General features: G+C 33.5%; 1 long non-coding RNA gene and 1 other non-coding gene across 2 annotated transcripts; one reads left to right on the forward strand and one right to left on the reverse strand.

Annotated features, from left to right (window-relative positions):
• Positions 1–1,948: 1,948 nt before the first annotated feature.
• On the forward strand, positions 1,949–2,054 carry LOC136234335 (small nucleolar RNA R71). The gene has a single exon (XR_010691223.1). It is a non-coding gene; the product is annotated as a small nucleolar RNA R71 (small nucleolar RNA).
• A 7,656-nt stretch (positions 2,055–9,710) lies between these two features.
• LOC136233413 (uncharacterized) lies at positions 9,711–13,101 on the reverse strand. The gene is made up of 4 exons (XR_010690832.1): positions 12,734–13,101; positions 12,565–12,646; positions 11,431–11,524; positions 9,711–9,981 (listed from the first exon to the last, which is right to left on the reverse strand). It is a non-coding gene; the product is annotated as an uncharacterized lncRNA (long non-coding RNA).
• Between the last annotated feature and the right edge of the window lie 14,647 nt (positions 13,102–27,748).

Raw genomic sequence — 27,748 nt, forward strand, 5'->3', positions numbered from 1 at the left:
CTTGATGTCTTCAATTTTCCATGATAGGGCTTCCTTATTGATTCTCAAAATGACAAGTTGTTGTTCTTTCTGCTCCTTAGTCGGAGTGGCTGAAATGATTACTGGCCGACTGTTTGGAGGGTCTAGAAAAGCATACTCCAAATGAGCTGGCAAAGGATTCAACTCCGGGCATCTCTGATCATCTTCTTTGGGGAGTGGATCAGGCAATACCTCAGTTTCTTCCTCTGTACATTCTTCACCAGTTTCCTCGAGTGAGTCAGTAGTGACCACTTGTTCATGTTGTGACAGGTGCTCTCCTCCTTCTTACTCAGGTAAGCCCACTTGTTCTTCTTTTGTATCTAAAAAATAACAAACATCATTAGAGGTAGAGGTGTAACACACAGCCTCGTGCATTTTGAATACAACTTCCTCATTATTTATTTTCAAAATCAGATGACCACTATGTACGTCAATGACTGCCCTACCAGTGGCTAAAAAGGGTCTCCTTAAAATTATTGGAACCTCTAAATCTTCAGCTATGTCCATAATCACGAAATCAACAGGCAAAATGAAGTTCCCAACCTTGACTAGTACATCTTCCACTATTCCCTTAGGATACTGAATAGATCGGCCAGCTAGTTTAACAGTGACTTTGGTGGGTCTAGGTTCTCCTAATCCTAATTGCATAGAAATTAAATATGGCATTAAGTTAATGCTGGCTCCTAGATCACACAAGACATTCTGAATAATCATTGTTCCTATTGAACAGGGTATAGAGAAACTCCCCGGATCTTTCAGCTTTTTAGGAAGCTGCTGTTTGACTTGTAGGATTGATGAACTGTCTCTTTTCAGCTGCACCATTGCTACACTTTCGAGCTTCTTCTTATTGGTGAGAAGGTCTTTGAGGAACTTGACATACATTGGCATCTCCGATAAGGCCTCAATGAAAGGGATGTTGATGTGCAACTTCATTAATTGTTCTAAGAAACTTTTGTGTCTCTTCTCACAGTTCTGCTGCTTTAGCCTATCTGGGTAGGGTACTCTTACTTCATAGGATGGGGAATCCTCGTTGGCAGGATGTTTATCTTTTCGCTTCTTTAGTTGAGCTGTCTGGTGGGTCTGTGCCGACTCTTTGGCTGGTTGATTTCCTCCTCCTACATTATTGGTCAAACTGTTATCCTCATAAGTATTGGAGATTCTTTTACCTCCTCTCAAGATGATAGGGTTGACCTCCTCCTTTGGGTTGGTCACTATGTTTCTTGGTAAGGCCCCTTTTTCTTTGGAAGCAATAATGGCGGCAAATTGCTGCATCTGAGTTTCAAGGCTCTTGATGGAAGATTGTCCAGGTCAGGTTTTCCTTCTTGTTGAATAGCCGGTTGACGCTGATAATTCTGAGTAGAAGAGGTGGCCTGCTACGTTTGGTAGGATGGTCTCGCGTTATCTTGCATGTATGGTTGCTGAGCAGCTGGTTGTCTTTGGTTGTCCTACCATGAAAAGTTAGGGTGATTTCGCCAACCTAGGTTATATGTATTTGAGTACGGATTAGGTGGTTGTCTTGCGATGAAATCACATTGTTCCTTCATTGATGCTCCCGGTTTGATTCCTGGGCAGTCAATAGGCCTGTGTGGTCCACTGCAAAAATCCTTCAGGTGTTGGCTGTTCATGCTGGCCAGGTAGTTGAGGCTGTGCTTGAATAGCTGAGACATTCATCTTCCCTACTGTCTTCACCAACTGCTCCATTTGCGCTGATAATCTAGTGATGGCTTCATTGTTCGAATCATTAGAAAATCTCTTGCTTTCACTTCTCATAGAATGCCAACTGTAACTCGTGTTAACAACTTTCTCAATCAACTCGTACAATGCTTGAGGTTCAAGCTCCTCAGGATTCCCATTTGCCACTAACTTGATTTGAATCTTGTACGCATTGGCTACTCCATTGTAAAAGTTTTGCACTTGCATCCATGTAGGTATGCCATGATTGGGAACTCTTCTCAGCAGCTCCTTATACCTCTCCCAAACTTCGAATAAAGAATCATCTTCTTCTGAAAGAAATGAGATACCTCATTTCTAAGCTTGATGGCTTGTCGTGGGGGAAAGTATTTCACCAGGAACAAGGTTGCCATTTCTTCCCAGGTGGTGATTGAACCTGGTTGTAGATTCTTCAGCCAGTTCTTAGCCTTGTCCTTCAATGAGAACGGGAACAACTTGAGTCTGATCACGTCATCGCTCGCATTCCTATTCATCCAAAAAGTATTGCACATCATAATGAAATCTTGAATGTGAGCATTTGGATCTTCATTCGGAAACCCATATAACTGCATAGCTGTTTGTAGCATCTGAATCATTGAAGCTTTGATTTCAAACAGGTGGTTTCCTTCATTGGGTAATACGATGCACGACGAATGGCCTTCAGTAGATGGTCTAGAATAATCCTTCATCCGCAATCTCTAATTACCGTTGTTGTTGTTGTTATTTCCATTAACTCCGTTATTTTCACCATGACCATCCTCATGGTTCTCTGGTTGTTCAGGTTCTGGTATCTCATTCTCGTGGTTCATCCTGGCAAGCCTAACTTGTCTAAACAGCCTCCTTCTTCTTCTGTAGGTTCTCTCGATTTCAAGATCTACAAGAACAATAGGAATACCTATTCTTCGCATAAACAACTAAAAAATTCGAAACAAAAGCTAAACAAACAGGTGATTTACAAGTAGCAAATTAAGCATACTAATTCTTAAAACTTAAGCCGTCAATCCCCGGCAACGGCACCAAAAACTTGGTCTCTTGAAATGGGACACTAGTAAGTATACTAGGTCAGTTGTAGTTGGGCAAAACCAAGTGTCATTTCCACATGGATTGGGTTAATATCATAAATAGTTACCTTAATCACTAGATCTAATAACTTTGAAGTGGGTATAGTGAACATGCAATAAAGCAAGAAAACAGGAATGAACTGAATCAAATATCAGGTTGGGACAGCTACAGGTCTAGCACTATGCCGAATGGCAATTGCTCGTAATCTATTAACACATGCATCTTTAAAGTTCATGGCTTGAGTCTCTCCTGCTTAAGTTACTAAGGTCAGGTCTCCCTTTTTCCACAGATTCTAAGAATAGTGCTTAACCAAGTGTCCTTGAGCTAAGTTATTCCAGCATTACGATTTAGGAGCATTCATAAATGAAACCTCAACATATAGTTATATTCATGTCCGTTCAAAACAATTTGCATCAAATGGATGTTTCCATGAATCAGGAGCACGGTCATGTGATCCCTTATCACTAGCATTTAGACTTGATCATTATCTAAACCATTCATTATACCATTTAATAGCCATTTATTGATAAAGATGCTTCATTAATAAAAAAAAAAAAAGAATACTTACAATCACCATTTATGGCTGGCTATATCGGCAACAAGTAAACTACTCACTCATTTCGATGAGTGAACAGGATGTTCATTCCTAAAATAATGCTAAAAATAGAAACTTTAAAGAAAAGCTAAGAGAGTGGCTCCCGATAATAATATATTTCACCTACCACAAAGCAAAATATTTATAGGATGAAGTTTTAACCCTAAACAGTAAGGGCAAAATGGTACTAAAGGCAAAATACAAAAGAACAATAACATCATAACCATCCATTTCATCTTGGTGCACAAAAGCTGTCTCCCACATTTCACTCTCTCATTGGTTCCTGCTTGACCCGCGTGTTTATCCGAAATGTGCCTGTCCTACCCGTTTCTATTGCTGAACATATGATTTTGCACTTCTTTACAACTGTTCAAGAGGAATCTTTAGTGAACTGTTATTTCTGGCAGTTTCTCCCATTCTTGGTGGAAACTTTGATCTTTGGAGCCATTTTCCACGAATAATCTACCTCACAATCTTGTCTACCTTGCTCGCATCAATGCTCTCACTATGAAGATGAAAAAGAATAAAATTGGAAACATTAGTGCAAAATAATTAAATGTGGTTAAAAAATTAGAAATGGAAAAAATAAAATTTGTGGGTTAAGGTGGCTGGACTGGGTGTCCAAGGGTTTTGGACTGAATTTAGCCCATGGGTTCTGGACTAGTAAAAAAATCTTGGGTTGCAATGTGGTTCTCGACTGATTGGATTTAATTCTGTACTAGCGAAGAATTTGGACTAGTTTCAAAGGTTGAATGGGTGTTGTTGGGAAAACATGGCTTAAAGAAGAGCTGGATGGCCAGTCCAGTCTAGTAAATATCAGTACATGTTCTGCCATAAAATTTTGTAATTTTCCAAAATAATGTCACGGAATAGGAATTTTAAGCAGATCAGCAATTACGCCCAAATTATATGACATATGTATTAATTGTAGCTCAAGAAATAATGGATTATGTCATAGTTCCATAAATATCCAACCCCTAGTATAATGAATTTAAACACCATATCCAACTACAAAAAAAAAATCAAAACTAATGGCATGCACATAGTAGAATTGAAGTCCCAAAGTTGTTCAATTTCTATTCTCAATTGTTCCTTGGAACCAATTAAATATGCACAATGATTAAGTTGAATTTAACAAATAGCATATTTATTGGCATAGAATGTGAAAAGAACAACCCAAATAATACAAAATTGAAACACATCAACTTTAGGTAATTAACATGAAACTAGTTGACACGATGAAATCAATTCAGTATGTTTTAACCAATGCAACATATTTAACAATATATCCACAAAAATTTGCATGAGCTGGGTTATGTACAGCTATCCAGAATTAGCTCTGTTTCATACTGAATAAGTTTAGCACAAAAATGAAAGAGAGATATGACAATCACTACGCCAAACCCCCCTTCAAACGACGGTTAAAAACCGTCTTCCCGCGAGATATAAATCTGTCACGGGGCTCGGTGCCGTCTGTTGCCCCTTCAAACGATGGTTAGGTTCTGTCATGTGACGGTGCAACACATGACATTATCCTATCTGTGTACTGTCATATTAATCTTTGTTACAATGCAGCAAATTTATTATTACGGTCACATTTAATGTCATCACATGACATACTAATAATTAAAACCGTCAAGTTTACGTGTGGGAATTTGGCATATTCAATTTGCAATGACAGTTCATATAATAATTTTTGCCGTCGTAGCTTGTTTTAGATGGCATAGGTCTTAATCAATCATGTCAAAGGATTTATTTTCAGATGACAGATTCGTTTATTTCAATGTCTTTTTATTGTTCTTTATATGACATTTTTTAAAATTAAAATGTCACTTTTTGCCTTCTTCTTCGTATGGATTTCTGGTTTGTACCTGAATAATTAACACACTCGAATATGAACATGAAATTCTGTATAACAATGGTTTAATTTTATTGGATATCAATACTCATAATCTGTTTACATTTAACATACATTCCTCAATTAAAACTAAAAAAAATAACCAATACATATCCAAATTCTGAAACAAATCGATCAATTCATGTATCCATATCTTGGAGTCATTATTAGGCCTATAATCCCAAAGTCTTGATATCTGCAAAACCCAATGCATGTCATTAATACATAGCATCATTACACATAACCCTAACCGCACTAATTAAGACCCTTTCCCTTTCACGACCTTTCACTTAGCCACCACTATTATACCACTATAAATAACAAGCATATCACTATAAATAACAAGCATATACATTCAACCCAGAAAACTTACATTATACAATGGATCACCTTGCGCTTGTTCAACAACGGATAATTGCTGAGATGGAGAAGTTGTACATTGAGAGTCCGAGGTGGCTTCTGGCCATCGATGGTATGTCAATCCATATGTTGTTCTTCAACTCTTCATGGTTTCTTCTATTTACTTGTAATGATTCTTCTTATATTGGATGATAACAAGTCCTCTGGATGATAACTTCTTCAAATGGTCGATCAGAATAAAAGGCCCCCAATACACCCATATGAAAGGGGTGTATTTGAAATCAGAATCAGCTACCCTCCGGATTTCCCAAACAGACCTCCAACAGTAATATTAACTTATCTCCTTAAGATATATGAACCTACATGATATTGTATACACATACACTAATCAATGTCTCTTCTTATTCTCAGTTTCGCTTCCGGAATAAGGTTTATCATCCTAACGTGGATCCTCAGGGGATGATTCATCTTCCCCGTCTCCTTACTCACCCTCTATTTCCCACTGCCAAGGTTGAGATATGCCACCATTTATCTATTTCATTTGATAACACTTAATCATGTTTGTGATCTAATTATTCTATGCATTTTGTAGCTGCTGTGCACATATATGATCTACTACTACAACCCCATATTGAGGCGCCATATCCTGGGCAAGAAGCAGTTGCTGAGCAATACCTCAGCAACAGGGAAGTGTATGATGTGCTCGCCTGGAGATGGACTGATATGCAAGGTGGATATGAGGGTGTCCAGATCTCTTAAACTATCTTGACTAAGAGAAAAGGAGAATCAAAAGGCAATGTGAAACTTTTAAGGGATAATAAATTTCCTTTGTGGTTCTCATTCCAATTCCAAATTTCCTTTCTTTAGTCAAAATAGTTAAGGAGCTTTAGACCTTCAATTACAACCGAAAGGCAACACTTATCCCCCCCCCCCCTTTTGTAATATAACGTAGAGCTTTGCTATTCAGTTCGTATGTATATTTATATTCATGTCATATCAAAAGACAGCAGTTCGTATGTATATGTATATTGACCCTTTTACAATGTTCCTCCCACTTGGATTGTACTCGTTGAACAATGAACTTGGTAATGAGGTTTATGATGCTGTCACCACAAGGGACTCCCTTTGTGTTGAATGCATCATAAACCTATCACCATCCTGAATGCTTTTATTTACGATAACAAGCCAAGTGAAAAGGAACATCGTAAGAGTATTCTCATATCACAATGAACATTCATATTGTTAGACTATGCCTAATGATGCTACATGCCCAATGAACATTCATACACATACTCAATCAGTCTAGCTTCCTAAACAGAACATAACACAAGCCAATATGTGCTTCATACACATACACATACTCAATCAGTTCTAGCAGTGTAGCTCGTAGGTATAAGAGTATTCCCATGAGTTCTAGCTTCCTAAACAGTTGTATAGCAATGCACATACCAATAAGTTCTAGCAATATAACTCACATTCATACCAATCACTCCATGCATGGTTAAGGTATTCAAGCAAGCAGTTAATAGCAATGCACATGCATAACCCTTTACAATGTTCCTCCCACTTGGATTGTACTCGTTGAAAAGTGAGCACGGTGATGAAGTTTGCGATGCTCTAACCACAAGTTCATAACTTATGCTGATAGCATCGAAAACTCATCACCATTCTGAATGGTTTCAATCAGATAACAAGGCAAGTGGAAGGTATATTGTAAACCTATCTCAGCAGCATTACCCACAACATCATACATATACTCATTGAGTTCTAGTTTCCTAAACAGAACATCAAACATACCCACAACATCATACACACACTCAGTCAGTTCTAGCTTCCTAAATAAAACATCAAGCATAAACAAGCCAACATGCTTCATACACATACACATACTCATTCAGATAATAAGCCAAGTGGAAGATATATTGTAAACCTATCTCAGCAGCATCACCTACAACATCATACATATACTCATTGAGTTCTAGTTTCCTAAACAAAACATCAAACATAGACATGCTTCATACACATACTCAATCAGTTCTAGCTTCCTAAACAGAACATTAAGCATAAACAAGCCAACATGCTTCATACACATACACATACTCATTCAGATAACAAGTCAAGTGGAAGATATATTGTAAACCTATCTCAGTAGCACCACCCACAACAACATCATACATGCAACCAATCAGTTTAAACCAACATAATAATAATATATACTCAATAAGTTAAAGAAATCCTCCCATATGCTAAACGCAAGAACTGATTGACAATCTTTTCAGTCAGCCTTCGCATGTAGCATTCTTACTATCCCTGCAAATATTATGTTCAAATAAAAAGAAATTAGAACATCTTCAGCATCTGGTACTGTATTGCCCTAGGTTAAAAAAGATAAAGACCCAAGCTTTTCAGCAGTGAATCTAACAATGAATACAATAAAATCAGTGTATCTAAGCGAGAGATCTAACCCTTTCAACGATAGGTCTAAAAATCAATAGATCCTTATTCCAGCTGCTGAAATCGACATATACAAAAGTAAATCGGATGAGGAAAAGATAGAGTAAGGAACAATGAAAATCAATAGATACTTACCTGTACCGTGTTTCGAGCTCACTGATTGCATGTAGGAATCAACCATGGAGATAGAGAGAGATGAGAGGGATCAAGATTGTGTAACCTAAAAAATGGGGTTTTGGGTGAGATACAGTGTTTATATACGAGCTGAAATTTCAGTCAAACCATCCGGCGCCTAAATTTGGTATATGGCCGCGTAAGTGAAATTTCGTTTGCCGCTTTTTTTGTTTTCCTTATACAATGACAGTCATTTATTGCAGGTGTCATCTGATGAGTAAGTGAAATTTAACAAAAATGCGCATTTACTTTGGATGACAGGATTCTGTAATCGTAACGTCATCTAAGAATCGAGCGCATTTTTTAATTCGCCTTCAGATGACATAGAGTTAAAATAATGTCACGAAAAATATTCAGACGATACGAAAACAAATGTCTGTCATGTATCTTGTGTCATGTGAAAGGGAAAATGGCATAATAGTGAATGAGACATAAAAATGCAACCCCCATTGCAGAATTCGGAAAACCCAGATGAAAATTTCACAGAACCCGTTTGAAAACTAAAAATTCCAAACTGAAATTGATGGGAAGATTAGAATCAAATCTGTCACGTCCGTATCCCTAAATTCGTATCATATACTTTAATTGATTGATGAATCAATATGATATTATAATATTACGATTAAAGATTAGAGACTAAATTTATATCTATTTGAAAAAAGTTTCGAAATAAAGAAATGAATGGACCTTAAATGATATTTCTAATTAATATATTCATTTTTAATCATCACATACATATGTATGTAATCCTCCACTAACTCTACATTAATGATGATGATAAGATGATAAAAAAATTGTAATAATAGAAAACATGTAAATGACATCGTTTATGATACATGTCAATATATTAAACTATTCTAAATACAGATGTAACTGAATAAAGTACATCATGATTTAAACATTAACATATGGCATATAAGTTACTACAAGAAATTTGATTTTTGGCAACGCAGAAAGTCGTTGCCAAAAATATATTTCGCAACAACTTTTCATTTTTTGCAACGACTTCTGCTTGTTATAATACATTCCGTTACTATAGGTTTTTAGAACGGACTTACCTATCGTTGCCAAAGATGTTTTTTAGGCAACAACATCCTTGTTGCGAAAAGTTTGACGTTGCGAAAGCCGGAACATATGCGGAGAGATAAAGTTTATCTTTTACAACAACGCATGATGTTGCTATATATATGTTTACATTAGCAACAATAGTTGGCGTTGCCATAAATATGAAGTTTGCAACAGGCACTAGCGTTGCCATTTATTATGTTGTTTCGCAACAACATATATTGTTGCCGTATACTTTATTGTTTTACCAACAATCTTTTATCGTTGCCATATATTATGATGTTTGGAAAGTAAATTGTTATTGCAAAATAAACTTAACACCTACATATATAATATTTCTTTTTTATTATATATATATATATCACAACACTAAAATCAAATAATTAATTATCATAAATAAAAAGCTAATAATATCCATAATTAATTACGGAATCAACATATATTCTTTTTTTACATAAGACATCATATCTAATTACATTAAAACTAATCATCATCACATAATCTAAAAGCTTTCAAAGCTAGCAAAAAGCTTGATTATGAACTTCACAAAAACGTATTTAACTATACAAAAGATAGTCTATTCTCTCAAGCATAGATTCCTCTTTATACTTCACTTTCATTCCATGCATCATCATGAAACGCCCTCCTAAATAAGAAAAATAAAAGAGGATAAGCAAATATAAGAATGACAACCATGGTAAAATAAAATGAATATGCCTAACATATACACATATTAACCTTATATCTTTCAAGAAGTGATTAAAAAAATAAAAAATAACCTATATCTTTCAAGAAGTGATCATGAAATAGCATTTGACAAAGTTAAACAACTTATGCATATTGTAAGTAATGCTAATATGTACAAATTAGCATGCTGGTTTCTTATAAAATAATGAATTTCTGAAGAGACTACAATAATATGCTCATGAAGTTACACTAATTATATGTCCAGTACAAGGTTTATTAATTTTTGCCTAACATTATTTGTTGAAAAATAATTTAATTCTTATTCTTTAGGGATAAAGTGCAAAAATACTATGTTTATAGCTAGAAATAATTTTACCTCAAATATTCGTAGCAAAGAGGAATTTTACACCTAATGTTGGCAAGTTTGGTTAATTTCAGACATCATTATAAAATACAAATATTTTGCTCCTTATTTTGCACTAATTGTATATCCGTTGTTTCTAAAAAAAAGATTTCATATTTTTTTGTGAGTTAATAATAGAATTGGAGATTAATACTTTTAAATTGCATCATTTTAAACATTAGGGATAAAATTGGTCCCGACTCTAAACATTAGGGGCATTTTTACACCTTATCCGTATTCTTTAAAATGAAAAAGCATGTTTAGTAGAAATTCTAACATCATATTTGTCTTGTGTTTTCCTAATGAATATTATTGAAATAGATATCCTTAAGTTATAGATATACATATACCTGATACTAAACTTGAATAGTTATTATCTTAAGTTATAGATATACATATACAGTACTATTATATAATTATATATATTATACTATATATATTATTAAAACTAAAATTATATATAATATGTATAATTTATAATTTTATATTGAGGATTTTTTCGGGTACGAGGCCGGGATCACTACGGTTTGGGGATAGTTACCCCACCCATCCCCGTTTTGGTTTTGGGGGTAAAACTTGGAAAACTTCACACGAGGATGTATGTAACTTTTAGACACCCATGTCAATAGCTAAACCAATAAAGAATATGTAAGCAATGCTCAACAAGAACTGATAAATTGCTCAAGCTATTAAAAAGTATTATGAACTGTTGGCATATATTATACAAAGTTGAAATTCAAATACAAAATTGATGCATGATGTCAATGAGTTTTAGCTTGTACTGATCTATGTAACTTTTGAGAGCAATGAGTTTAGACTTGTCAATAGATTTGCCATATCTTATCAAAATAGAAAAACTCTTCAATAAATAGTGCAATTTTGATATTTTACCATCAAATCTCTAAATTTCTTATGATATACTCATTGAACCAAAAAAACATACATAGCCACACATACAATACAACAAGAGAGAAAGAATTAATTGTGCAAGGGTGGTACACATACCAGGACACCTTTAGACTGGTAGATGGAGACTTCGTCTTTGGGCACGTAACTTGCGTGAATCCAGAAAGGTTTACAAAGAGTACTGTCGAGTCTTCTGGCTCGGGCTCGAAAGCAGAAAATATAATTATTAATTTACTCAAAACTTACAAACTAATGAGTCTCAATTTGGAAACAAAAAGTATTGCACATAAAATCCATTAAACTATTCAAGCAACTAAACTATAAGCTACCTCAATTGCACACTAAAGGATCCTAAAATTTGTCAACAGAATATTTTATATACAATATCCTTATATGTTTCTTTGGCATCCACATCCTGAATTGAATAGAAAATCAAGAGAACTTGTTTTAAATTATAAGTAAGAAGAACCAACCAAATCAAACCATGTAATAATATGAGATATCCCATCAGACATTTCTAGAGTTAAGGCTTTGCATCTAAGTCTGAGCGAGGATAACACCATACAGTGTCTCCTGTAACACCACTCTGAAATAGAATATATATAACAGAGGAAACATGGAAAATATGTGTTAAGCTATTTAGAAAAATTCATAGATCCAAGAAGAACAATATTGCTAAGTGCTTCATGTTTTATAATGGTTTTTGTGAGGATTCAAAGGAAAAAGTATCGAAAATCCTGATCAGATAGCAAGTTCGTCTGATTTTATCTACAAAGGATCCTAAAAGTTAACATTGAGTGAAATTTATACAAGATACAAGGAAACAAGTTGGTTTAGTCTCAAGGTAGGCCTGAAATGGGGCTACTAAAATAAGCATGCTAATTGAAGCCTTTTTTCTCTCTTTCCAACTTTCATTTTAGTTATTTATCCAACTTTATGGTACTAGGTCACTTGGGCATTTACAACATAAGCAAAGTTTCTCCAACTTGGGCATTTAAAGTGAAGGAAAGAATCTGGGACATAGCAGCAGCGAACACAATCTATGTTTCCGATTATCTAAATTAACATTTCAATCAAAAAACAAAAAACAATCATATTAATACTGGAGTCTGAATAACTAATGTTAATTGGGAGATCACACATAAAAGCAAATGAATTGAATGTTCTGCCGATTAAATGCGCTCGTCTAAGTCTCTCCGTTGTGAAACGGGCTCTAACATATATACATTTTACCTTTGAACACTTGCAAAATTATACTTGGAAGAATTCCCATTCTAGAGAAAGAGTAGGGAAGAGTCAATAGAACATGAGCAACCTGTAATTATTCAAAATTAGAAGTTCATAAGAGCAGAAATTGTAAACTTCTAATTAAATTATGAAGGTTTTCGTTTGATTTTAGTACCTCATTCGAAGCACAACTAAACCAGGCACTATATATAGAGACCCACCATGGTAAAGTAAGCTTTGTACACAAAAAAATGGAGTCACCGCCTCCTTTATTTTCTTCTTCTTTCTTTACATTTTCACCTTTATTAAAGCTAGACATCATTTCTTCTCAACTTGTTTCTGTGCTAACATTTTTGTTTTGTGGAGAAGAATCTTCAGAAACAGAGCCTATCGCCGCGGCTGAAGAGTTAGAGCAAAAAGGATCGATATTGATCTGCTTCGAGAGAGAGAGGCGGAGTGAAATTGAGATGTGAAAGAGAGTGCAAGCCGCCAAAGGAAAGAAGGTATGGCGTCAAAGCTGGGCAAGAGAAGATGATACTGACCTAGGTTTTTTGTCACAGCCGTTAGATTGGAAAGATCAATGGTGTGCATTTCATTGAATAATTTTTTTTTTAAAGAACAGAATAAATTATTCAACAGCTTATAACTTACAACTTCCTTACAAGTTCTAATTTTTTAATACCTTAATGTTATTAAGATTTATAATATACTTACTTATATAGAAATTTAATATTAGTTATGTATTTTATTACTCTTGTAAAGTTAATCCATTTATATTTAAAATTTAAGTACAAAATTAAATTTATTAGTAGTATTAAAAATTAAAAATTAAATAATCTATAACATTTACTGAAACATAATAAAAATAAAATATTACATATATTTTAAATATTTAATTTAATTTCATTTATATTATAAAAAGAATATATATTTACACATAAAGTATATTTTAAGTATTTATAACATATAAATAAAATAAATAGTATATTATATATTTTATAATTTAATTTCAAATTATATTATTTAAATATTTATTTTATATCTTTTCAAAAAAAATATTTATTTTATATTATAAAAAAATATGTATTTATTTATTTTTAATTAATTAGTTTAATATTTTTTTCGCAACAACCTTTTGTGTTGCCAAAATATTTAATTTTTACGCAACAACATACAGTTGTTGCTGTAAATCTTTTCTTTCAACAATTAAATACAGTCGTTGCTGTAAATGCCTTCATTTACAGCAACCACATGTAGTCGTTGCTGTAAATTAATTCATTTACAACAACGACATGTAGTAGTTGTTGTTGTTAATACTTCCATTTACAACAATGACATATTATCGTTGCTGTAAATGTTTTCATTTACAACAGCAACGTACAATCGTTGCTATAAAGACTTTAATTTATATCAACGAAGCTGTTGTTGCCAAAGCAGTTACATTTTTCCCAAGAAATATACAGCAACAATCTTTGTAACGACATGAAAATTATCGTTGCCAAAGTTCATTTTTAGCAACAACTTATTCTGTTGTTACTAAAACTTGTTGCCAAAAAGCAATTTTCTTGTAATTTAAAGTTAAAATATTGCCACTGTCATAGCAAAACTTGAAAGGAGTTTCATATGAATTTATACATTTCAATGTCTTATATAAATGAAGGGAGATATATAGATGAAAAAAAATGGTAGTAAATGGAATGAAGAGAAAGAATGTAAGAAAGGAAAAACGAGACAAATGAAGGAATTAAAAGGAAAAAGAAAGAGAAGGAAAAGAAAAAGATGCTTTTAAGTCTTTTTATACATATTAAATTTTGAGATTTTGAAGAGATTCTAGAAAAGGAAATTCTGGTTAATAAGAAAGATTTTGGGTTTCAAATAAGGAGAGGAAAAATGTTTTTGACTTTCGACAGATCACATCGATTAATTTTCGGTGACCGATAGCGACGATGTTTTGGATCAGCTGTTAGCGGATCACATCGATTAATTTTTGGTGACCGACGACGATATTCCGATAACTGTATTTTATATTTATTTTTTTTAAATGTTCTAGGTATAATTTTGAGTAAGTCTGGTTTTAGTTCTCGTCAAATTTTAATAAGTTTATGGGTAGTGATTTATCAAGTCTATAGGTTATTAATAAAAATATAAATTTTAGACTAATTGTCCTTTATATTTATTAAAGAAGTGAAATTCAGTATTAATGGGCTGTTAGCAGCATCACGAGTTTAAAGGTATAATACGTCCAAATTAACTACGTCGGTTCAAAATTACTATCTCGGTAACTAAAAATAATCCAATAAGAATATTTCGATTATTTTAAATTAAATTCTATTGAATAGTTATAAAGAATTAAAATACCTTGAAAATAGAAGGACTAATATTAATATCGTCCAGTAGAGTCGGTATAAAGTCGAATATAAAATTAGTACAAGAATTTGAATTTAAAATTAGTTTAAATAAACTTATGACAACATAACGAATCTAACAGTATATTCGGTCTAAATTAACTATATCAGTTTAATGTTATACGTAACTATTCCAATGACAGATAAAAATAAGTCTCATAAAAGTATTCGGTTTAAAATTCATTTTTAAATTATTTATATAATATTTGAGTTATTTTGAATACTTTTGATTAAATTGTTTGAAATATATTGTTTATATACTTTTGATTTTGTTTGTAGAATAATTATTTATGATTGTGATATTTTAAAAATTAGAAAATGAATTTGACAATCTTATGCGAACTGTTTTTGGATTGAGAAAGTTGATTCGGTTGTTGTTAATATTTATGTGATTTGGATCGAAGTCCAAGTATGATTTTTATGTTGTGATATTTTGAAAGATAGATAAAATGGTTTTGTACATCTAGGATTGCCCGGGGTAGGAGTTGTAAGACCATACCTAAGGGTGGTATGGCTGATAGGGACGTTTTGTCCCTATCTTTTAGCGTGATTTACGGATTAATTTTGAGCTAATAATTAAGTTTAATTACAAAAATAGTGTGTTTTTAAATAAATAATAAAATAAAAATAAATTTTGTGTTTTTAGTGAATTTCTTTTACTTTTAATTAATTTCAGAAAAATAAAACATCAAGCTAATTCGGTTTTTTAGAGTCGTATTTTGTAGGTACAAGTTAAAGAATAAACAAATGATAATTCAGTGGACACGCGAGGCGTGGAATGTTACACGCGAAGCGTATAGCAGTGCCCACGAAGCCACAACATTCAACCACGTGTTCCCACACAGTCAACACCTACCACGCGGGGCATCCCAAGGAATACGCGGGGCATGCAAGGTGTGAAAGAGTGACTAAAGTTCCAGGAGCTCATCCACGCGGGGCGTCCCAGGGAATACGTGGGGCGTGAAGAAGAAACCATGCAATATCAAGTTCCAGGAGCTCAACCACGCGGGGCGTACTCCGGTCTACGTGAAGCGTGGTTGAGTCAACAACTCTGAAATCAGTCCATGCGTGAAGAAATTATCAATGGAATGGGCAAAATGGCAGACACGCGGGGCGTCCTCCCTTCCACGCGGGGCGTGCCATGTGAAACCTGCACAAACAATGTGAATTCTTATTTGTAACTTGTGTATTTATGATTTTACCCCCGAACTTGATGTGTATAAATAAGAGTGATTAACACTCATTTTCTCATTCAATTTTCTATGTACTAAAGTTCCTCACACCTTGAGAGTTTGTATAATCCTCTGGTCACTCCGCCGAAGTTACGTTCCACCCGCATTCACCAAGCTCGAGAGTTCCACCTCCAAGTCCTAAGAGACGACTTTGAGTCTGGTTAGCTAGTTCTAAGGGTCGATTCTTCTTCCCTTTTTACTTGTTAATTAGTTTGTACTCTTTCTATGTACTAGGCTTAGTTGTATTTCGTATTTACGCATTCCATATTTATAATATATGATTTACAATTCCGTTTTCACTATATGTGTTATTATTTATTGCTTGTTTTGATACTTATAATTGATCAATGTGTAGGTCGCTTACGAGCTCTGAAATCTATTAGGAATCACATAAGTGTTGCCTTACCGGAGTTGACAATCCAGAAACCGTAGGAATTGACGAGCCACGGAACTTACGGGCCCTAGTTTCTGATCCTAGGAAGTAGAGTCGCCTTAAGGGGAAATCACGACCCTAGAATCTCACAGAGTTGTTCGGTCTATAGATAGTCGTCTTTGCAAGAGTAAATTATTAATCGTATATGTTTCGTATTGTTTGTCATATGTTATAACTTATCATTATCCGTATCACTCTAAAAGGACTTGAAATACATGAAAATTGCTCACTCATAGTTTAGGAGTAGTTTATAGTTGTCACCAAACTCAAGTCAAAAGTACTCACCAATTAGATAACGTGTAAAACCGAGTAGTTTAATACTTGTGGTTATAAATCCCGTGGATTCGATACCCGGTCTTAACTGGATTATTACTTGATACGACGGGGTACACTTGCCCCTAAATAGTAGCGTCTAGTAGAGTTTAAGCACACTCACGTAACATCTTACTTATTTCACCCATATATCACACATATTTTACACATATTAGATATCGCACATCAATGGCCAGAGTGCATGGCTAGTAGTCCTAACGTTAGACAAGGAACGAGATATGAATGGGATATCTCTATTATTGATATTGTTGATGTTATGAGAAACTACACGGGTGGAATTCGATGATGGACACACACAAATTTGTATTACATTTTTAAAATGCTTGATGATTTGAAATATAATGTTTTACGTTTGTTTGATTACGAGTTGGTTTGTTAAAGTAATTTATTTTATTACGAGTTGGTTTGATAAAACATTTATTTGATTACGAATTGGTTTGATAAAACGTTTATTTGTTAATGAGCTAGTTTGATAAAATGTTTATTCGATTTAATTTGTTCTGATAAAATGATTTATATATATAAAATTATATAGTAATAAAGTGAAGTATACAGTTAAATCATTAACGTGTCAATCAACGTCTTAATAAGTTAAGAGAACTACCTTAGTTAAGAGAACTACCTAAAGTAGGTAGAACTACGTGACTTTGATTCCCGATTTAAAAATTAAAAGACGTTCATGATATGTAGGAAGCTTGATAGAATTATCGAGTCCAAACCAAATAAATAAATAATTTTTTTAGTCGAAGAAATTTTTATTTAATAGAAAATAGGTTCGTCTTTCAGACTGTTAGGCGTTCGTTATCATGTTTTCCATCATACCTGATGCCATTTAGGGTCGAGCGTGACAAAATCAGCTTGTACAAACCCAACAAATCATTTTGAACCGCATGAGGAAAACGGCTTCATTAAGTTTGCATGCAATCCAAAGAAAATTTTCAACCATGGAAGAACTTTTCAGTTGTCAGATACCCAAAACACCCAAATATACTTTAGAATTTAAGGAAAATGGGAATGAATTCTGTATCTTAGATCTTCCATTTTCTTCTTTTCCCATGATTGATGCAAAATGAAAGTGACGAATTGCAAAATTGATGAATCAGAGAGAGCAGCAAAGGGGAAAGGTAGAGAACCTTGAAAGCTAGGAGCTGGAGAGGTGAGAGAGAGGGAAAGAAGACTTCCGGTCCTGAGCTAAAAGTTCCAGAAGTTTAATTATTCAGAACAGCCTCTGTACTCTGTTTTTGCCCAGTTTGGACTGTCATGCCCATTGGCTCTGATTAGCAGTCCTTACTGGGTAAAAACAACCCTTTTAACTCCACATCATCTCAATTCACTTTTGCTCAATTTCAACCCTCAAAGATTTATTAAATCACTTTTAATGAAAAAGAAAGCCATCTCATACAAAATATTTAAATAAAATTTTGCAACAAATGATCTCTAAATTAATTATTAACATTTATTCAAAATACACATTAAATCTACACTATTTTACCTTACAAGTTCTTAACTTGTAGTCCACAACCGGACTAATTACCTCTTCATGAATGTTCAATTCAAATGATGCACAAATTCTCCAAATGAGGTAGAGATGAAGTTATCGACGATTTTTAAACACCTTGCTCAACTCCATCAATTTCTTCTTAAAGCTTAACATTATGGAGACTTCCTCCACTGAACCTATCAAAGATTTAAGTATAAATGTCCATGAGGATGGTGGACGGGCATAAACTAGGAAATTAAAACAAAAATGAAAAGGTTTAAAACTAAAGTAAGGAGGTCCTCAATTGATGATGACGACATGTGGCTTTCAACTAAAGCCCATTGAGTCGAATCAATCTCAAATTCTACAAGTTCAAGTGGAAATTCCTTCATTTAGGCTCAAATTCTTCTTCACTGGGAGATCTCACTTGTTCACTTAGTTGTTCAAGAAGCTTGTTCTCCTCTTCATCTTGCTCTTGATTCATAAAAATAATGACAAACTCCTTTATTTTATGTTCCAATGATTGAAGTTGATCCTTTATGGTTAATATAAAGTCTAATAACGATTGATCTGTGGTTGACATAAAGTCCAATAACAATTGCTCCACATGAGAATTATCTTATTTCAAGGGGATAAAACTTTTGCATTGTTCCTCAAGGCTTAGCTTTCACGAATTGGAATCAGATGGATTTAAGAAATCTTCCATCCGATTTGCAAAATCTTCAAGATTGGTAGCTTCCATGTAAGCATTCTACCAACAATTGGAAATTTGAGGCCATTTCCTCATTGCAAGAATAGTTTCTCTCCGTTCTCTAATTGTTCGGGTGGTTGTTCCTCTGGTTGTCTTTAAACTTTAGGTCCTTGTTCTATATGAACATGTCAAGAGAACAAGTAGAACGTTGCACACTTGAACAAACAAGTCAAAATCGACTATTACTTAAAAGTAATATATTTATCTTTTCTATCCCCGACAACGATGCCAAAACTTGTTGTCCTAAAATGTGAACACTAGCAAGTGCACTAGGTACAAGTAATATAATGATAAGTAAGATATATCGTCTCCAGGAGGATAGAACAGTTGAATATAGTTACTAAAAAGATGAGCACAATCAGGTTTCAAGGTAACTAATCACTTAAATTGAGTTGGTGTTTGATTTGACAAAATAAAATGGTAAAACAAGTTAAAAAGAAGTTTTACTTTCAAATTTGGAAAGAACAAGCATACATCATGAGCAGAAATGATAGTGAATATGCACTTCTCTCATTGTTCATGAAATACAAATAGCTTTGGCTTAAGGTATCTTTCACGAAAATCGGTTGAGTCAGACATCCCTTATTCCCAACGTTCTTTAAAAACAACTAAAATAAGTCTCTTTGAGATTAATTTATTTCCAAGCATTAACAATAAGAAAGCATTTAATTAAGAAATTAAAACCCTTAACATATAATTAATTATGTCTCCATTTCATAGTTATATATGTTTAGTGAAAGTCCAGTTTCACAAAAAGAGTCTCCTCGTAATTGCTCCACTAAGAAATATGTTACCTACGCTATGCTAATTACTCACTGAACAACCAAGCTAAATATACTTAACGAATTTAGAGGGAAGTAAACCTGCCCTAACCTATTCCTGCACAACTGCATACCTATTAATTAAATTACTTACTCATGATTGAATGAAGTAAGACAAAATAATAGTGAAAAAACAAACAATGCATTCAAAATAAAAAAAAAAGTTACACATTTAAAGGTTCAGATGTGGAAATCTTAATCTCAATCCCCCTCTCAAAACATAAAAGAAGGCTCTTTAAATAGCCTAAAAATCTAGCAGAAATCATTGTTCTAGATAAATTAAAATATTCAAGATATGGTCTGGCAAACCATTCTGATAGACAGGGAGCAGTCTGTTGCACAGTCAGGCAGCTCATGTTGTATCATTTTCTTCCAAAATCATGGCTGTTCTTCAAAACATTCAATTCTTCTTCAGGAAAGGTATCTTTGGAATTTAGGAAAGATTAATAATTCATATGTTAGGTTCTTGCTTCACCCGACCAATTATTCTCACTCATTCCTAGCTGTTCTTCTCCTTTAAGCGCTCCTTTCCTCTTGCGTAAAACATGAACTCTTCCACCGAGCAGGCAGTGACCCTTTAACGAGCAGTCTGGAGTTCCTTGTTGGGAATTAATGACGAATGCCCATTTTCTGCCCCTTGAAAAGTGAGAAAATGTGCTATTTAAAGGCTGCTGAAATTTGCGGCCTGGACTGCTAGTCCAGCTTGGGAAGTTCATTTTAGGAATTTTGAATTGCTAGAATGTATATCTGGACTGCTAGTCCGGATAAGTTGGACTGCCAATCTAGGTCTGAGTAGAATATGTTTTCTCCAAACTCCTCTTTGATCATTGGTTCTCTATTTTGATCTTTTTGCTCGTCCAAAATACCAATTTCACTCTAATTAAGCACAAGTAACAAAATTCCCAGTAATAGCTATAATTATCCAATTAAATCATGAGAATTAAGGGGTAAAATAGGTATAATATATGCATATCAACTATCTAGAAGAGAAGATGGCAAAATTCTTGGAGCCCTTTCCAATTTGCATTCCGAGGATCATGAAACAAGCCGGATACTTCCACCAAAATGTCACCAAAATACCATTAATTCGTTGGAGTATGGTAACTGGAGTGCCACAACAGGAGTCTCAGTCTAATGATTGTGCAGTATTTACTTATATTTTTGCACAGTATTTGTCTAAAGGCCGTGAGTTTGATTTTATCGGCACTGATGGTGTTTATTTTAGGAATTGTTTAGTTGTAGAGTTGTTTGGTACCCTATTAAACTATTGGAACTTATGATATACATATATGACTTTTGTGAAATTGTCTAAAATTGATGGAAATTTCGCATTTAGGTACAATGTGATTCACATTAATTTAAATGTATTGCATTTTAATATACATGTATCGTATTTAGGTAAAATGCGATTTTCATTATTTTAAATGTATCGCATTTAGGTAATATGCGATCTGTCGATCTATATCACATTTCTATAAATTGTGATTCGCATCTGTCGAACTTTACCGCATTTCACGAAATGCAATTATGTGAACTTGGGTGAAATTGAGTGAAACATATTGAAATTGCGTGAAATTGAGTGAAACATATCGAAATGAAGTGATATTGAATTAAACATATTGAAATTGAGTGAAAGATATTGCTTTGCTATCTTCTTAATAGACCAAAATTTGGTCTTCACATTCATTTTGAGATGTTGACAACAATATCCATGTATCGCATTTAGAAATACCAAATTCACGGCATAATCAATGCTTTTGTGTCTGTATGATATTATGGCATAATTGTCAACATCTCCAATACATTCCCTTAGCTTGGTCATAAACTAGGTCCATGCTTCATTTGATTCATTCGGTCCAATCCCAAAGTAATGGGATAAATCTGATTATTTCCATATTTATAAACCGAACTGTACAATGTACCCAAGTATTTATCTTTTAAGAATGCTCTATCAACACATATAACGAGTCTTATATGTTCGTTAAAAGTCTAAGTGATGGACCCATAGCCATAAAGAAATACTTAAAGTGATCATTCTTATCAGTTTCGATATGAGTTACCGTTCATGGATTAGTACTCTTCAATGTCTCATAGTAGTTCGACAACAACATGTACGAATCTTCCAGGGTACCACTTTGAACTTTTATCTCCCAACTTCTTGCTCTCTAAGCTTGCATGTAAGAGAGGTTAATTGTGTGTTCTTTCCCAAAATCGAAAACAATGTCCTTTAGCTGATAAACTCTATCATCCTGATCAAACTTATTTGCTAGTAATGTGCTTGTAACACGTTTCCCCGCTTACCTGTGATGTGGTACAATGTGATCTCTAAGACAAGTGTGTTGGTCCATTTTATCCATTCTTCAAAGTCTGAACATTTCAGAATTCTATATGATGATAGCTCTAGCCCGCCACTTACATACATCATCATGTCTACATTTAACTTCAAGCAAGGACTTGTTGGATTTATAGACATTCCATTCATTTTTCTCTTGAATTGCATGTCTCCCAAGTGCATCTTCAATTTTCTTTTATTTATGAATATATCATGCACCTTTAAACCGACCAACCTTGTTGACACTTTAGATACAATAGGAACCACATATGTATAATAGAATTTCGGAAGCCATCAAAATGGATCAGTCCTCCTTCTTTTTCTATCTTTGGCATTTGCCTTATAGATACTTGATGGGACATGGTCAGCTCATGCACTTGTTTCGATACCAACTTTATCAATTGGTTGTGTTTTAGGTACACATGTATCTCCAGTATCATCGTGCCCGACATTATAAGTACCCCACCTATCTCCAACTGTAGGAAAATAGACAAGCCTAGGCGCAGCGGAATAATAAAATTTTATCTATTTCCCTTTTTCCAAGATCTATTAATTATTATTTCATATAAAGAGGGATAGAACGAAATACCTTTTCTGAAGAACTATCTACAGTTACAAACGAAGTGCCCACAACTCTTAATCCGTGTATCACGAACAACAAAAGAAACAACACAGAAAAGAATAACTAATCAGTAATCAACCTTAATAATAGCAATCACAATGATTGCCTCTAACAGAAATCGATACGAGATCAAAGAGAGAGTAAGAAATAATATAAATTAGCCAAGACGAAGACGGAACAGTTCCTCCTCCTTTCTTATTGAGTTGGGCGAAATATGGGAATAGGAAGTCTATTTATAGACTTCTCAAAACCCTAATCCCAGTTGTGTTAGGTAATTAATTAATTAGAATCTTATTTGGAATAGGATTACTAATTAGATAATTAAATAAACACTTTATTATTATCTAAATAATAACTAATTATATCTAGATAATATTATTAATCAAATTAATAATTTAATTATTGTTAGGGATAATTAATTAGAGTTTCAATCACAATAAAACCTCTAATTAATATTATCAAATAATCCTTTAATTTAATTTATAATCATAATCTAATTATAATTAAATCAAATTAATAATCCCTATTTTAATTAATGAATTTCGGCCCATGTATAGTGTCTCACCAATTTACACTTTCATCCTCCGATTCCAAGTCCCATATGCGACCCATTAGGTCCTTTATTGCCACTAGCCGTATATATCCTTTGAGATTAATTCATCACGATTAATTCCAACATATATATAACGGAATACCATCGCGAGCTGTTACTAGCAGAACCTATGATATTCCCCTAGAGCAATTAAGAAGTCAGGTTGATAACTGACGTTAACCTTTTTGTATTAGGTACAGTATAATACGATGCTTCATCAACTATATCCTTTTGGTCAATTCCTTATAACCATGGAACGTGTCAAGGTTACATATAACGAAGAGTCTGTTTTACTTGTACAGTTTGAATTCACTCTGAAAGATAAGTTAAGTGAAATATCCATTTCTACTCTTAACTCTATCACCTTGCAAGGATTTCAGTTAATTCACCACAAGCGGCCATTTGGATATATCTCCCACTTATCGGGAGTGATGAATGCTCAATCTGACATTAACTATTCTGCAATTACTTTGTGTGATAGCCAACCCTGCTCTCACACACCCCAAGCTCTCACCTGCTGGATCGTGCTCGCACAAAATCAAAGTACCAGACTCCATAATCCAGAATCACTAATTAGCGAATGTTTGAGTCTCAGGATTAGTTATACCTACTAATACCAATGAGATGAATAGTTGACACTTTACATTTTAATGCTATATATCTGATTAAACAAATGACTAAATAAACAATTTATTCATGAATATTTATATCCTAAAACAATTGCCTTTAGGATACTAAACTCCAACGTTGTCCCACTTGGACTAAAGCCAATTGTTTCTGAAAACATTCCCATAAGCGTTCGCATGACGATCATGAACCTTTTGGGGTAAGGCATTCTTTAAATGGATCTATAAGATTGTGCCTTGGTGGGCACTCTTTTAATTCTCACATCTACTCTTGTTGTTATCTCTCGGAAGAGATAGTGACGACTGAGGTAGTGTTTGGACGTATTATGAGACTGCGGGCCCTTAACAAGAGCAACAGCCCCATTGTTAATCTCATTAACAATGTCAGGTACCACGCCTAGTTCATTAATGAACTTGCATTCCAAACTTCCTTTTAGCTGCTTCCGAAGCTGCTATATATATATATATATATATATATATATATATATATATAATCTGATTTAATCTTTGGCTCGGCTACGGTTTCCTCCTCGGAACTATTCCAATTAACCGTACCTCTTTCAGAATAAACTTGTATTCTGTAAGATAATCTTTATCTGTTTGATGACTTGCATCTGAAAGTCTCCAACTTTCAAATTTCATCTCCATATACCTGGAACATATCTTCAGTCATGTTAAGTACTTAAGAATGTTCTTGATAACAATCTAGTGACCATCACTCGGATTGACCTATAATCGACTTTGTTATGCTTAAAGCAAAAGTGATGTTAGATCTAGTGCAAAACGCTTTGAGCACTTTGTTAACGTATTTAGAATGGGAGGGGTCTATGGAGCACTTTGTTAATTGTTTTTGTTCGCATTTGAGTATGTTTCTCAAAACACCTCCTCCAAGTGCATAACCATGGAATACGCATCCATGTTCTTATGTTGTCTTTGTAACTCTAGTGCCATAGCTGCAAGCATGATACATCCTGTACATTCGTCATCTGATTGGTGCTTCCGGTAAACATCAATCTTCTTGACAGGAGCATCATCAACAAGGACATTGGGTATCGGCGTATCTTAATACATACCCAATCTTTTCGAACTTCAAAACAAATTTGACGATGAGTATCCGTGTATCTTAATACATACCCAATCAGTTCGAATCCTCAAAACAATTATGAGTTTGCCAAAATAGTTGGTGAATTTGAACTATTCAATTTGTTATCGGTTAAAATATTATGTAGATCCATTTTAGATATGATGATTCAGAGTATTTACTTTAACTTGAGAGTGAGATAGAGTGGCGGATGTTATTCATTTGTTTAATTCATTCACAATTTAAATACATTGGTCTTTTATGTTTTTAAATTGCTCCCACTATTTTACCAAATTAATAACCCTCCATATTAATTCGAAGGATATTCACAAACCCTTTAGTGAGCTAGAATGCTAACTCCTAAAATTTCACCTTGAGTTTACTCAACAAGCTAAGTTTTATTCATTAGGTAGATTCATGCAATCAATCACATCAACCATGTGACTTCTAGGTTATTGGGTTACTAACCACATTAGTAACTGATATGTTTCGTTTATCAATCCCAACCATATTGCCCATTAGGTTAGAACAACATGAGTTTACTCATCCAATTATTCTAACCTAATCCAAGTCGTTACCATGTATTCGTGAAAACGATTTTCGATAATTCAGGTGTTACCATAAGACCACGAGCTTGAGTTTACTCAACAACCCTAAGGCCCCCAGTACTGTCGGCTGAATTATAATATTAGGGAGGGGCAACCGATTTTTACAATAACTCGTTTATTGACTTAACTTTTGATTAGTGAGGGGTTTTATTTGAAGTCTCATAATCTAACCTAGTCTTGATTTGCTTTAGCATACATCAGACACATACAATTTACATTGGCGGTTATGGACATATTATCTAAATTATTCCGTCGAGCCATAAACGGAATAAAGGTCAACCCTAGGGAAATACTAACTATTACATATTTCTCCTTCAGGTCATCCATCTTTTCCTTGGCGCCTTGATTTACAACAATATTTAATTTCTATACTACTTTAGAATACTTCAACTAATTTGAAGGGATTTAGGTGAGAAGAGAAATACAATAGAGAGTATATAAGGCAGGACTCGCAGGTCCTATTTTCAAAAATATCAAAAGACTAAATAACAATTATAGAGGGTCTAATAATGTCCATAACACCAAATATGCAAAGACTCAATGAAATAAATTTAATTGGTTAATTACATAAACCATTTATGTAATATTTTAGTTAATCAAATTAACCCTTAAATTAATTTTACTATCAATTTAGTCCTTTAATTAACTTCACTATCAAATTAACCTTTAATTAATTTTGTATCATTTATATGTTATTCTAATTAAAATATATCAAATATAAACTTAATTAGATACTCAAAATATAACTATACAGAACATTAATTATTTGTGTTCAATTATTTTGCCAAAATTATTTAACGTGTTTAATCCAATCGTATCACATACAAATAATTAAACATTAAATAACTTTGCAAAATCAATTCCAAAACACAAAACTTTTAAGACGAGAGATTATTAAATTATTGTGTTTAACTATTTTACCGAAACTGTTTAACGTGATTAACTAATATATCAAGTATATTCATTAAGCACAAAACGGTTTGCAAAATCAAATTAAAACACACATAATAAACACATCATTTTATTAATTATAACAATTATAAATTAATAAACTTATATGGGCTGATTCGTTGTTTCTAAATTTTAATTTTGTATCAATGAAATAGTTCGTCTAATTAACCGTATCAAAATATCTTTAATTAGACAACTCAATTCAATCTATACAATTTAAAATAAACAACGATTAAATTATGTGGATTAATTAATTCTATATATCAAATTTAGTTTTCTGAAAAACAAAATATTTGGAAAAATCAGAATTACAAAATAAATGTGAAGAGAACGAAAACTGGGTTCGTCTCCAACGCGAATCTTATCCGCGACGTCGGGCGGCGTCGCTGCTGAAAAACAGCAGTGCCGCCCAACCAAATAAATTTGCGAAGTTGGACAGCAGCAAAGCTGCTGTCCAATTCACAACCTTTAGTAAATAACTAAAGGTTTGCGAACAGTAGCCGAAACAGCTACTGTTTGCAACCTTTGGTTATTATAATTTTTTTTTTTAAATTCTTTATTATATCAAAATCCTTTATATTAAAACTCTTATACATATAAATATATAAACTGATTTATAATTATATATATAACCTTTTCAAATATATATATCAATAATTAATCGATTCTAACCATTTCACTTAAATCGTCAACAAAATCAAATTCTCAAAGATTAATCTAATTAACTCTTTTAACGATTCAAACAGTTAAAACCCTTAATCCATAAAACACGTATATCACATATACAAACATTGTTTTAATCAACCGTTTAATTCTACAAACCTCTTTGTTAATTAACCGAATCATAAAACATCTTAATCTCATCTTAACCATTTATCTTTAGATTAATTAACTAAATCAAATTTATTAATTAACCTAACAAT

The sequence above is a fragment of the Euphorbia lathyris genome, chromosome 6 (assembly GCF_963576675.1).
Source record: "Euphorbia lathyris chromosome 6, ddEupLath1.1, whole genome shotgun sequence".
NCBI lineage: Eukaryota > Viridiplantae > Streptophyta > Magnoliopsida > Malpighiales > Euphorbiaceae > Euphorbia > Euphorbia lathyris.